The sequence below is a fragment of the Cupressus sempervirens genome, chromosome 4 (genome assembly GCF_028749045.1).
Source record: "Cupressus sempervirens isolate cs-2001-9-10 chromosome 4, ASM2874904v1, whole genome shotgun sequence".
NCBI classification, from domain to species: Eukaryota; Viridiplantae; Streptophyta; class Pinopsida; order Cupressales; family Cupressaceae; genus Cupressus; species Cupressus sempervirens.
Window position 1 is genome coordinate 630996137 of NC_143121.1, and position 14366 is coordinate 631010502.

The 14366-nt window shown below is 36.1% G+C and overlaps 1 pseudogene; it reads left to right on the forward strand.

Annotated features, from left to right (window-relative positions):
* The first annotated feature begins 369 nt into the window (after positions 1-369).
* LOC149562818 (putative protein phosphatase 2C 1) lies at positions 370-1169 on the forward strand (annotated as a pseudogene).
* Positions 1170-14366: the final 13197 nt, after the last annotated feature.

The window sequence follows — 14366 nt, forward strand, 5'->3', positions numbered from 1 at the left end:
TGGCACACCGGCATCTTTCACCAACAATGTGTAGGCGTACTTCCAATCCCCCAATTTTTAATCTTCAAAAGTCATCTCTCATGAAAATAAATTCCCTTAATGTGTCTCCGAATTTTTCTAACATGTTCTTAGGAGGTTGAATTGGTTTGGAGATCCAAAATGCAAATTTCCAACTTTGATCACTTCAGGATTAGATTGGGATTTGCAACAAAATAAAGCTTTGAAAATGCTCTGGCTCAATATGATAAGGACACTCCAGTAGATGGGAGAAGGTAGCAGCCATGGTGCTCGAAAAAAGAGCCATGAATGTTAGGAAGCACTGTAAAGATCTTGAAGACAATGTTAAAGTCATCGAAGCTGGTCTAGTTGATGTTGGAGCCGTCATTTGTTGTTGGCACACAGCTCATTTCAGATCCTAATAAGGCTGATAAAGGTGGAGAAGATGCACTATTTGTTAGTAGCTATAATGGGGGCATTCTTGCCATTGCTGATGGTGTTTCTAGTTGGCTTGATGAAAATGTAGATCCAGCTGTTTTTGCAAAGGAACTAATGACTAACATATCATATAGCCTTGATGACAAGGTGAATGGCAATCCCAATCTCTACTGCAAAAGGCACATGCAAAAGCCTGCTCGACTGGTTCAGCTACAGTAATTGTTGCAATGTTGGAAAAACATGGGACACTTAAAATTGCAAATGTTGGAGATTGTGGACTCCAGATCTTTTGAAAAGGCCACGTAATATTTGTTACATCTCCACAAGAACATTACTTTGATTGCCTTTCCAGTTGAGCTCTGAGATTATTGGCCAGACATATAAAGATGCAATGGTGTACAACACTGATATAATGGAGGGCGAGATTGTTATCCTGGGATCAGATGGGCTTTTTGATCATGTTTTTGACCATGAAATAGAGAGTGTGGTTAGTAGGTATCAAGGTTCTGATGCAGAATTTGTTAAAAAAGCAGCTCATGCATTAGCAGATCTTGCAAGCACACATGCAAGGGATATAACATTTGATTCACCTTACTATTTGGAGGCTAGAACGCAGGGATATGATATTCCAGTGTGGAAGAAGCTACTCAGAATGAAATTTACAGTCTTCTTGTCTTGCAGAAGGAAAGCTGGATGATATTACTGTGACAGTGGGGATGGTGGTTAATGCATGAGCCCTTTTCATAAAACCCGATCTGCTTTTACTTGATGAACCCACTAATCACCTTGATCTACGTGCAGTTTTATGGCTAGCAATATATCTTTTAAAATTGTCAAAAACTATAATTGTCATCTCACATGCAAGAGAATTTCTGAACATGGTGGTTACAGTTATTTTACATTTACATGGACAAAAGCTAATAGCTTACAAGGAGAACTGAGAGAATTCGAGATGAGTGTCTCCGTAATCAGCAAAAGCTTTTGAATCAAATGAGCATACAAGGGCTATCATGCAAGCTTTCACTGACAAGTTTCGTTACAATGCTAAAAGAGCATAGCCTATTTAATCAGGAATTAAGGTAGTATGACTGATATTTAAAGTGAAACTAGTTGACATTGATACTTTGCATTGGATCATGTTGGTGATGTAGATGTCATCGTCAATGATCCCGACTACAAGTTTTAATTTCCAACCCCTGAGGATAGACCAAGTGCTCCTATCATCAGATTCTAGGCTCGAGGCAGTTCAATCAACCACAAATTTCAACTTTTCACCCTTAAGCATTATAGAGATTAGAAATGTTCATGGTCTTATAGATGTTCTAATCGAGATGCTAAATGCTTTGGATCCAAAATCAAAAGAGGGTCTCAAGCATAAAGTAATTGTAGATCTTGTGGAACAGTGCCATTCTTACAAACAGCAAGTGGCGCAACTTGTGAATATAACAATAGATGAAGAACTTCATGGTCAAGGTCTAGCTTTGAATGATGATCTTGAGCGTATTCTTGCTAAGCACCCTGCAAAGGAATTGAGCTTCGAATTCATCCAACGGTGCCCATAATCCCAGAGATATAAGTTGATCGACAGTGGAAGCTTGCGGGATCACAAGAGACATGGATCGCATTCGGCATAAAGGTGAACTCTACATTAAATCGCGAACATTAACTCACGGAGATTAATGGTGGTCATGAGATCTAGTCACAATGCAATCAGAACTCTTGGATCCAATAACGAGAAGCCACTTGTCATTTAATGTGAAGCAGTTGCAGGCCGTAAGGAAGTTAACGAGGAAACAAATCTCATAGTTCCCGTAATCCCACTAAGGTCGTAGTCATCATGAGATAATATTGAGCGTTGATGCATCTTATGAGGTAAAGTGATCGTCCGGGCACAGCTAAGATGAGGAACTAATAAAAGAAGGCTAGATGGGTTTGATTATAACATAAGGCGATACTTTAGATGGATTCTCAGCCATTGATGCAGCTCAACCTATGGTTCGATTTAGGTTTCAGAGAAATACTCGTAAGTCTTCACCAAAAATAATGATCTAATTACTGGTGAATTCGTGCCATTGCAAATCTGTGAAACCACAAAGAATGATCAATGACTCCAGCTGGTGATGGGATAGGGTTTCAAACACTAAACTTGAGCAAGGATGGCTGTGAAGATTTCAACATATAGAATGTTGATCTGAAAGACTCAAAAGAATAGTTTTAATCACCGTTCATACATGAATCGACACCAAGTTCTGTCTGGGGGATGGAAGGCAGAGCATGGAGGTTGCGACAGATAGGTTATGATCGAAATGTTTGACCAAATGATAGTTGCTTTGGTTTGCTATTACATCTGCTCATAGTGAAGTTTTGGAAGACTGCTTTTGCAAAGAAGGGACTATATTGCGAAGACACATATAAAACAGAGGATATGAAGAACCGAGTGGCCACTTGTTCATTTTGATAGTTAGATAGCGAATCCCCTTACAGTGTTTCTTTACCCATATTGAAGAAGCCCGATTTATGACCTGACACTTGAGTTGATGATGAAGCCGAATAAATATATATATTCAGTTCATGGTGTCCAGCTGCACAATGAAGATCATGATTCAGAAATCAGGTAGAATAGATTTATATACACCCAAAATCATTGGCTATATGATAACGGGGTAAATTATTGCTAGGCAAAGCCAAAAGACTGAAAAGGGAATTGGACAGGTGTCATCTGCATTAAAAAGAGCATTCCTCAACATTTGGATATAGTTATCCAAATTCAACCGAGCATATGCGCCTAAGGAGAAGTTTGATGGTTTTATTAAAAGAGTTTTTCTCTTATAATATGAATCAAACATGTATAATAAAAGATGAAGATAACATGTAATGGGAAGATTGAATTAGATGAAGAGACAAAGTCATTTTTGGCTCCTTTTGTTTGTAATTTCGAAAGTATTAGTCTCCAGTCTTTTCAAATTCTGGAATTTGAAACACTTGGCATTTTCATGAAGGTCGTATGTTGTAATCTCTATATATACTATTGGGAAAGTAAATGCAAGGGTCGGAAAATTGTTGGTATGAAGGGAGATTGCAGAGACAATCACGCTTGGTGTCAATTCTTTACTGGCCAGGTGCTTCCCTTTTCTACATACAGTCAGAGAGCTGGAGTGGAGGAGAAAGCACGTTTAATTTCTGTAATTTCATTCATATATTGAGATTAATGTTCAGTTTTTGTAATAGGTTTGGCTATAGTCTGCAAGCAAATATGATCAGAGTATTGTATCTGTGTGTTTAAAACAAGGAAAGGTTTTGTTATGAATCAGAGTATTTGGGCAACACTTTTCTGATTACTTTCAATCGGAGTATTGTTATGATCAGTTTTGAGCACTTTCTTGTATTCTTGGTCAAATGGTGATTGGGAGATAGATTAGAGTACTGTCAACTGATCCTATTGCAAAGGTTTGAATGTTCAATCTTCATTTTTCATCTCATGTCATTGTGTTTGCATAACAAATAGCATTCTTGCATCACCAATGTTGGGAAGTCATAGGATATGTGAGTTCCTGAAATTGGATAGGATTAGAATCTAAATCTGCCTGAGTTAGTCCTGGATAGGATTAGCTTGGTTTTGCCTATGCTGTTCTCTGGTTAAGAACATACCCCGCAATAGGAATTAGAGATAAAACATAATTCATTGAATATCATTTACATAGGGAGCTGTAACTCAATTCAGAGGGAAACTAGATATTCTTAGAAACGGTTTCCCAACTATTGTGTAAAGTTGTTTTTCGTTATAAGTTTGGGCACATAAAAGGAGGAAAAGAAGAAGGACAATCTGTTTACCAACACAATGATAAGGATAGAATGACCCCATGAGAAAGTATTGATACAATATACGTCGTTGTTTCCTTGAAGTAACCTTCTCCTTTCAAAAGTTCCATCTCCAACTGATGTGCTTGAAACATTCAGGTATACAAGAAGACACTAAGAAAAGTTGAGATTTCTTTTTCAGAGTTAACGAGTGGTGATGTTGTTTGTAGAGTAGAAGAGGATTTGTGATGTTAAAGGAAGGCTTACAAACAAGGTGAACAAATACGATAAAGATGTTGAAATCATAGACAAGGTACGTGAACTGTTTGGCAAAATGAATATTTTAGTCAGATGGTGTAGATGTATTAATTTAAAAGCTGGTGGTCGAATGGAGACCGTATTAGGCTAAGAAGCGGATGGAAATTTGATTGGATGAAAACTACGTTGCAGTCAGTTCTCATTAATTGGTCCTCTCAAAATCTATTTTTTTAAGTTTGGGAGTTCCTGTGCATTTCATTTTTATCACTGTTGTGGACATTATTTTTTAAGTTCAGATGAACATTTGCATTGAGCTCCTGTAATTTGATACAGCTTTGTGAAAGAGATAAATTCATTATTAGGATCATTTCTTTAAAGATTTCATAGACACCCACCTCTTTAATTCTTTCTTACACAAATTGATATGAGATAAAGAATGTACTGTCTGACTCTTGTGTTTAGTATGAATTTGGTCTGTAAATTATCAACTTGTGTAATGTTGAATCTTGTAAGAGTTTGTGTGGAATATTAATCTGACTCTATAAATATTGAATTTGGTGCTCAATTCTTGTTTGGTAGATTTAGAAATTGTCTTTTACTTTTTTTTTGCTAGTTAAACTTGGACACTTTAGCTATAGGAGAGCCCATTTTGAAGCTATGAATCAATGGCTACATAATCACATAAAACAGGATATTGGGCCTATTTTGTGGCGTTTCTTCAGGTCTTCACAGTTGTACATAAGAGGAAGCCTAAGGTGACTGTGCCAGAAACTTGGTGCAATATTAAATTCCGGACAATAGCAAAGTCACATACAGAGAAGTTGAGGGAAAAATAAATAAATTTAACAATCAGTTTGAAAAAGAACCAATCAAATGATCATGATGGCCAAACATACGATCTTGCTATGGGAGATGTATGGAGACCTCTCAATAAAAACCCATCTCCTTATGTTCGCCCCTATTACCAGTGATGGATGGTACATATAGGAAACTGTATTGTTGGTGCCTGATTCAAGTCCACTCAAGAAAATCCCATCCCCAAACACTGCAACATCAATATTGTCAAGAGATTGAGGATTAGGCCACATTAAAATAATGCCCAATAAAAATCATACATATTTTGTATCATTGTATACAAACAATGGAGCAATTAATGATCATCAACATATCCAGAAGTGCCTGATCCATCTAATATTTTTTTTCTGAACAATGTGCCAAAACTATCATCAAGAAAATAACTTTTCCCATTGACAAAACCCAATAAGGAACAGTTGGTCTTGACATTTCTTAATCCCCAAAGTATTCTAATCATTGCAATGTGAATTAGCTTGTAAATGTCGCCTCCTTGTCCACATTATGTCATACTAAGAACTTTTGGATTATTGCAAACCAATATCTGGTCGTCAGGTTAATATAATTATCATTTTAGAGAACAAAGTTATTTCTTCTAACAGACTCTTTTTGTTGTTTAGAAATACTAACGGTGGGGTTTATGTTAAGAAATTCTAATTGTTTTTGAGCTCTGAATAATGAAGGTAGAACAGTTTTAGAGCCGTAATGGAGTGGAGTCGAGATTTGAGTAGTGATAAGGTGGTTAGTAACCCAATTCAGGTTAATAATATATTTAACTCTTTGGAAGAAGCACCAAGAAAACTAGAGTTGGTGTCTTGGTGTATTTATCGCCTATGCTCTGATTCCAGTTCTATTTCCACACCTCCTTGCGCAAACTGTCTAAAACTCTGCTGATTATGCGGAAGAGTGGGAAAGGACTTTCTCAAACAGAAGTTGCCAGATTTATATGTTTGTAAAAGATGCTATTTATGTTCTCGAAATTTCTATTTTCTTATATTTCAGCATTGTATTGAATTATAGATGGTTTTTTTAATAGAGAATTTACCTCCAAATGGCATTAGCTATATGTTAAATTGGTCTTTCTTTTATTAAAATTCATTTGTCACCTTTATTTAGATCTCAAGGTCTTATATGGATTCATTAAGAACTTTTTAACTTCATTAATAAATTGAGGATTAATTGACTGCATAAAATACATTTTTTATAAGATTAAATTTATGGGTATTGAGTTAATAAGTAGGAGATGTTTTCCACAGTAGTTCAAATTATGATATTGCTATTAGAATTCAACTCTATAACTTTTGAGTGAAACTCATTCACTTATGCTTAACAAGTTGTGATTTACAAGAACCTATCTCTCATGAGAATGAATGACACATTTAACACTCGTTCAATCTAGGTGATGCTCTCATTCACACCAAACAATAATTACTTATAATTTTATCCTCCAATCAAAAGTATATACATATTAAAAAAACATACATAAATAGAAGATCATCAATATTAACTAATATAGATATCTTAAATATAGAAATCAAAAAAATTTGAAATAATAAATAAATAAAATCTAAACTAAAAATATATTTAGAAATCCTAATCTTTGTCCTACACATTCCTTCATCTCATTTATATCATTTTCAATGATTATTGTTTATGCAGAGACTCTAACCATATAGACAAACATAAATGTAAGCAATTAATAACTAATGTTTCTCTAATTTTAAGGATATTTGTTTATAGAAAAATATATATATATTTATTGTCATAAAGTTCCTTTTTTTCTTATTATATTTTTTTTTGATGAATAAGGCCTTCTCTATTAATTTATAATATTAAAGTACATATTCACACAAAAAAAGATCGGGGGATACAAGATCACCCCATGAGTTGACACAACCAATGGCCAAAAGGCAATACAACTATTAATATATAAAAAACATCCACCTTAGGTGGCAAGAGTAGTGCCCACATAGGGAGGTGGATCAAATTTATCATTATCTCCCCAACCATCCATGGCATGTAGAGGTGAGTTAGGAATAGACCACTTGTCATCAACTTTTTTTCTTTTTCTTTGTCTCCCTTAGCCCTGAGAGGCAAGATCGCTAGATCCAAGCGAGGGAATTGCCATTTGGACGAGGAAGCAGGCGGCCAAGTGGGAGCATGAGCAACAGGGAGCATCTAACCAGCAAGGGGTGACCAGTCAGAGCCACATCATGCTAGAGAAATAAAATGGCGTCAATGACCATCATTTCCTCTACCAAGAGAGCAGTGGGGAGCCTAGGACCTTGGAGTGTGCAATCTATAGGTAGATGAGCTTCAGCCATGTCGGTAGTCATGCAGCAAAGAAAGGTCAGTAGAGGTGGAGTTTGGAGGTACCCTAGAAATAGTACATTGGGCATTTCTCCTATGGTTAAGAAGCTCTTGAAGATGTACCACCTTAAGTGCGACCTTGCTTGCTTGCACCTAAATCTACATCATAACATTGTTACAAATACACGCCTTACTGTAAATAGCAACATTAATATCAAGAAAATTATCAAAAAAAAGAACAATGCTTCTATCTTTCCAGAGGGTGAACAAGATCTCCATCCTGAAAGCATGCCAAATCAGGGTGTACTTGAAAGGAAATTGAGGTGAATCCCCTAATAAAATCATATGCCAAGAGAAAGGTTCAAGCCTAAAAGGACTAAAAAAATCATGAATCCAACTCCAACATTGTTGAGCTCATATAAAAAACCAAAAAATGTGGACAAACATTTATGGTTATCCACAAAAAGGACACCTGGGGTCTAGAACACTCAAATGCTTGAGTCAAAGACCTAGGGGTAGGCCTTGGAAAAGAACACACCAATCAAAGTGTGCTATCTTTGGCCTGGCAATGGCAGTCCAAATATTATTGAAGCGAAATCCCCAAGTCATTTGGGAAGATTGAAATTGCCAATGTTGGTTGAGAGCATTAACCATAGGAAAATGGGGCACTAACCACTGTCATCTCATCTTCAGCTTATAGCTGAGAAGAGGAGTGCAAGGATACCGATTCCAGTCTTTCCACCAAAGCTTAATAGACTAAATGCCCATCTTATGAAGCATGTGTGAAGGTATGGCAAACACCAAGACCTCAAAAGTCTACCAATCTGTACAGGACAAGTGGAATTGGCATTGCATATCCTCCCAAGATCTAAGGCTCATAGTAGCCTTGGAAAAAAAATCCTTAGGTGTTCTAATGCCACGCTTATGAAAGCGCAAAGCACTAACATAATGGATTTTAGCAAGCAAAACCTGTTCAACAATAAAAAGGAGAGACCACCACATATTCTTCTAATTTATGGATAATTTGTCCCTGAACCCATCTCCAACCTAGCGAAGCCAGTTCTTGATAGCTTCTCAGGCTCATCAAATACTTTTGATGACAAAAGTGCCTTGGATATGCATGGGCTTAGACATAGTAAGAAGGGTTTGAAATCCAATCCCCTTCCAGGTAGGTCTATTGATAGGAAAACCAAAGGAAATGCAATGTCTGAGAAACACTTCCCAAGTTTCATCACTAGTAATAGCACGAATCATCCATTTGGCACAAAGAGTAGCACCTTGCTTCTTGGTAGAAATAAGGCTAATACTACCAACGTTCTTGGGAAGGAATCAATATTCCCAAGCCACCCTATGAATTCTGTGGCTATTAGCTCCTGAAGTCCAAAGGAAATCACAAAGTAATTTCTCAAGCTTGAAGTAAGAAGCTTTAAAAGGTGCCCAACAAGAGGAATAGTACACATGAGTAGTTGCCAAAACTTTGGAACAAACCTAAAATTTACCAGCTAAGGAGAGTGGTTTGGTAATCTAGTATTGAAGCTTCTTCTTGATCTTATCAAACAAAACATTCCAAAGGTTCATAGGAGAAGCTTGCAAAGCAATACGAATGCCCAAGAAATAAAAAATCTATCCATATTGAATGCATTTCCAGTTGTACTTGGAAAACCATGGAGGTGCAATCAGAAAGGATTGACGGTAGCAAAGGGTTTTGTGTCACTGAATGGTTGAACCAAATGCAAGACAAAAAGTGTCCAAACACTGAAGAGCATTAGAGATATTATCCTCCTCCTCAAGGAGAGTGAGAAAGGAATCATTTGCAAAATTTCCATTCACAAGCTGGGCAAGTAAATCAGGCAAGCCTAAGGAAACAACATAGCCAGCAAGTAACCAAAACCTTCAGCAACAAGCACATAAGGAGCAAGGGTCAAAGGGCACCCTTGATGAATAGACTTGTGTAAGGTAAAGGCATTAGATCAGTTCCCATTCATGGTAATGCAAGTTAAGGCATCTCCAAAAAGCATGTCCACAAAGTGAATGAATGTAGGATTAGCTCCTGAAGCATTGCCAGAATGAAATGTGGTCGTAGGCTTTGGAAAAATTAGTTTTTATAAAGATGGCTTGCTACTTAGAAGTCCTGGCCCATTCCATTCCATCCCAACCACAATGATATTGTTAAGAATGTACATGGATTTGATAAATCTAGTTTTCTCCAGTCGAACAACCAAAGGTGGAATGTGACAAATCTTAAGAGTGAGGGCCTTAGAAATGATCTTGTATGAGATAGTAAAGAAGGTAATTGGTCTCCAATTGCAAATATCTTCAAGCTCACCTATTTTAGGAATGAACTTAATATTTCCTTTTTTAATGATATTTCCCAAAGATTTGTAGTGGAAGTCATCTAGGTAAACCATGTGTAGGTCAAGACCAATATGTTCCCAAAGGGCTTTATAAAATTTACATGGAAAATCATCACACCCAGGGGCCTTGTCATTTTCCATGGAAAAGACAGCTTCCTTGAGGTCGTTGAGGGTGAGCATTTGCTCACAAAAGGCTCAATGATCATGTGAAAGCCTATTTTGGAGTAGTAGTAGTGCACTCCATAAGAACATGTTCTCTACCCATGGAGTTTACTTGAGATGCAAAAACTTGCTCATAATGCCAAACAAAGGCTTGAAGAATGTCAAGAAGCTCAAAGAGCACCACCTGTCCTTCTTTGATTTTCTTAATCCCCACAGTGGTATGACGAGCTCTAATTTTAAACAAAAACCATCTAATATGTATGAATACACTTCTAGTGGTTACTATTTCTTAGAATAAATCATATATATAAATATATAGATTGTAAAAGAGAAGAATGCATAGCTTTTTGTTTTATTATATTATTTGACATATGTTTTTGGCTAACTCACAATTAAGATGTTCTTATTCTTACTTCTTCTATTGTTTTTAGACAACTGGCATAGATTGTGTTCCTACAAAAGATAAGTGGACATCCCTATAAATTCTTATCATCATAAAAAATGAACAAGTGCATCTACATGTCCCCAATATAAGGTCTCTACATTGAAACTTTCTTTTAAAAAATGATTTCTAACTTTCTTTTTCAGCGCTTTGATAGAATATGATATTATCCATATAAATATAATCTTTCATTTAGAGCCTAGGATATTGTATATGAATAATTCCACTAGATCGTTAGCTTGATAGTTGTATCATAATATATTTTTATTGGAATTCTTAATAGTAGATAGTACATAAAAAGATAGTATAAAATAAAATTATTATCTTTAAATCTTGGAAATCAATCTTTTAATGATGTATGTCAATAGAATAACTTTCAATATTCCACATATTTGATGATCCATTTGTTTATTATTATTTTCTTAGCTTTATATTTTTTTATTATATTTAGTATCACATAAAAATAAATGTGTCTATCTCACACTTTCATTGATGTTCACTAAACTAACCTCTTCTTAATTGTAGATTTTGATAAATAATTACTAACCATTTTATTTAGCCAGTGTTGGTGTCCTAGTCAAATCATTTTCTATATTTTTACACTAATCTCTTTGCAAATTATTTTGTTTCTTGTTTATTACCCACTAATATTTCAATGACAAACATTTGTTTACCTGTTTTCCCCGATGACTCGCAATTCATGCACCAATCACTTAGCTTATCTACTTAGAAAAATCAAAATGCGATTCAAATGACTTGCATTAAAATTAATCGTTACATGTTGATACCATTTTTATGGTTCTCCTCTAATATTTCCATGTTTATATCTTAACAACACTTTTCTTTCTTCATATATATGAGAGTGTGTCATCCATAACATGGTTATATTTTAAAATTTACATCAAAAATCATTTACACTATTAACACTATTGCATTATAACTTTCACTTATGCGATTACATTTTGTGTAAAAGAACCTTATCATATCAAATGCTTTTGTTATACTTGGAAATGATAAAGAAAAATATTATGCATGTATTTATATTTCTTTTTCATAATACTAACTACAGTACATGTGCTATTTTTATTTGATTTCTTGATAACACTTAATAAGTATTATATTATGATTATCTAATGACAACAGATAAAAAAAAAATTAAATTTTTTTTTTTAGAAAATATATCACACATTTAACTCAACTAATTGTTCTTTTATTGTGGAAGGATCATTTTGGAAGTATGTACCCAAATTTTAAAATTGGTGGTCCACCTCTTACTCTAAAGGTTGATGAATTATGCATTGATAGAAGGTGAAAGCTACAATTTGATCATACTTCAAGCACTTTGATGAAACAAAAATGTCCATGAATTGGAATAGCTTGGTCTTCTCCTCCTTTGGGATGGATTAAAAATAATATCGATGGGCTAGAATCGGAAAATCGTATACCTCCTAGATGATGAAAAGTAGCTTGTTATTATTATTGTAGGCTTGTTTCAGCAATGACCCTCACATTAGAAATTTAGACAAACTACTATGTTGAGGCATATGCAACCTGCATTGTTATCAAAATAACTAAAGATTAGGGAACAAAGAAAATATGGTTTGGAAGTGATTCTCCTAATATAATAAATTACCTAATTAGAAAGGTTCCCCCAGCCAAACCATTAAAACTTTAGGTGAATATTGCATAAATATGTTTAGATGGGTTGAGGAGACTAGAATTTTATAGGAGGGAAATTGTGTGGTGGATAGGTTGGCTGATTTTGGCACCATGTCTCAACAACATATAAATTTGGATATTAATGACCATATCCTAGTGGATATCCAAATGCTCATTTGAAATGATAATTAGGGAGTGATAACCCATGCCCTCTTGGAATGATGCTCTTATATGTGTAATTTTTTGTCTTCATGAAGAATTCATTAATGATTAAGAGGTACAAAACATTGGAAGCGATTCTTTTGGCTAATTGTTTATTTTTTCTCTTTTTATCTAGATCATGGTCTTTAATCATTGTGGGAAAATGGGGGAGACCACAATAGGTTAGAACCTAGTGGATTTCCAATGAGGGGTCTAAATTTCTATACAGAGAGATTGTATGGCTTAGATAAACAAGCTATTGAAGCTTTCTTCGAAAGATGAAATGAGGGGATGGTGCAAGTCTATGGGTTTGGAGTTTGACTTTAATGAGGATCTCATTAATAAGGTGTCAAATATATTAGTCAGTGACATAAAATTTTATAAAGAACATGAATATGCTAATTAGGTAGTAGGCATTTTCTTTAAACTAGGTGAAAGAGAAAATGTGAATAAGAATTTCAGATGGGGATTTTAACATTACTTCTCTTAAGAAGACATGGTAGGATGCTTCATAGGTTATAATATTGTAGTACCTATTTCTCAAACCCCAAAATTTACTAATAAGTAATACCTTATAATCCTTTCAATACATAGCTAAATGAGCATAGATTAAAGTTGTATAAAATTCATCATTTTCTTGTTTCATCCATTTAGGCCTCATTACTAATAAGTAGTATCTTATTATAATCAGTACAACCACCAATTATGTGGAAACCCCCTTCGACCCATATGAATGATTCTAATATGTCCCTACGGGTCCTACAACCCCTGGGGACATATGTCACCATGTAATGGGTCGAAGGGGGTCATAGGTCAACCTATCACCCCCTTCGACCCATATGAAGCATTCTAATATGTCCCTAGGGGTCCTAGGACCCCTAGAGATATATGTCATCATTTAATTGGTCGAAAGGGGGTCATAGGTTGACCTATGACCCCCTTCGACCCATACGAAGGATTCTAATGTGTCCCTATGGGTCCTAGGATGCCTAGGGACATATGTTGTCATGTAATGGATTGAAAGGGGTTATAGGTCAACCTATGACCCCCTTTGACCCATATGAACAATTCTAATATGTCCCTAGGAGTCCTACGACCCCTAGGGACATATGTCATCATGTAATGGGTCGAAGGGGGCCATAGGTCACCCTATGATCCCCTTCTACCCATATGAATGATTCTAATATGTCCCTAGGGGTCCTAGGACCCCTAGGGACATATGTCATCATGTAATGGGTTGAAACCCATATGAAGCATTCTAATATGTCCCTAGGGGGTCCTAAGACCCCTAGGGAAATATAAGAATGCTTCATATGGGTTGAAGGGGGTCATAGGTCAACCTATGACCCCCTTCAACCCATATGAAGCATTCTAATATGTCCCTAGGGGTCTTAGGACCCCCTAGGGAGATATATCATCATTTAATGAGTCAAAGGGTGTCATAGGTCAACCTATGACCCCCTTCGACCCATATGAAGCATTCTAATATGTCCCTAAGGGTCTTAGGACTGACCTATGACCCCCTTCGACCCACTAAATGATGACATATGTACCTAGGGTCCTAGGACCCCTAGGGACATATTACAATCCTTCGGACCCCTAGGGACATATATCATCATTTAATGGATCGAAGGGGGTCATAGGTCAACCTATGACCCCCTTTGACCCATACGAAGGATTCTAATATGTCCCTAGGGGTCCTAGGACCCCTAGGGACATATGTTGCCATGTAGTGCGTCGGAGGGGGTCATAGGTCACCCTATGACCCCTACGAACCCTAAGGACATATGTCATCATGTAATGGGTTGAAGGGGGTCATAGGTCAACCTATGACCCCCTTCGACTATACAAAGGATTCTAATATGTCCTTGTGGGTCCTAGGACCCCTAGGGACA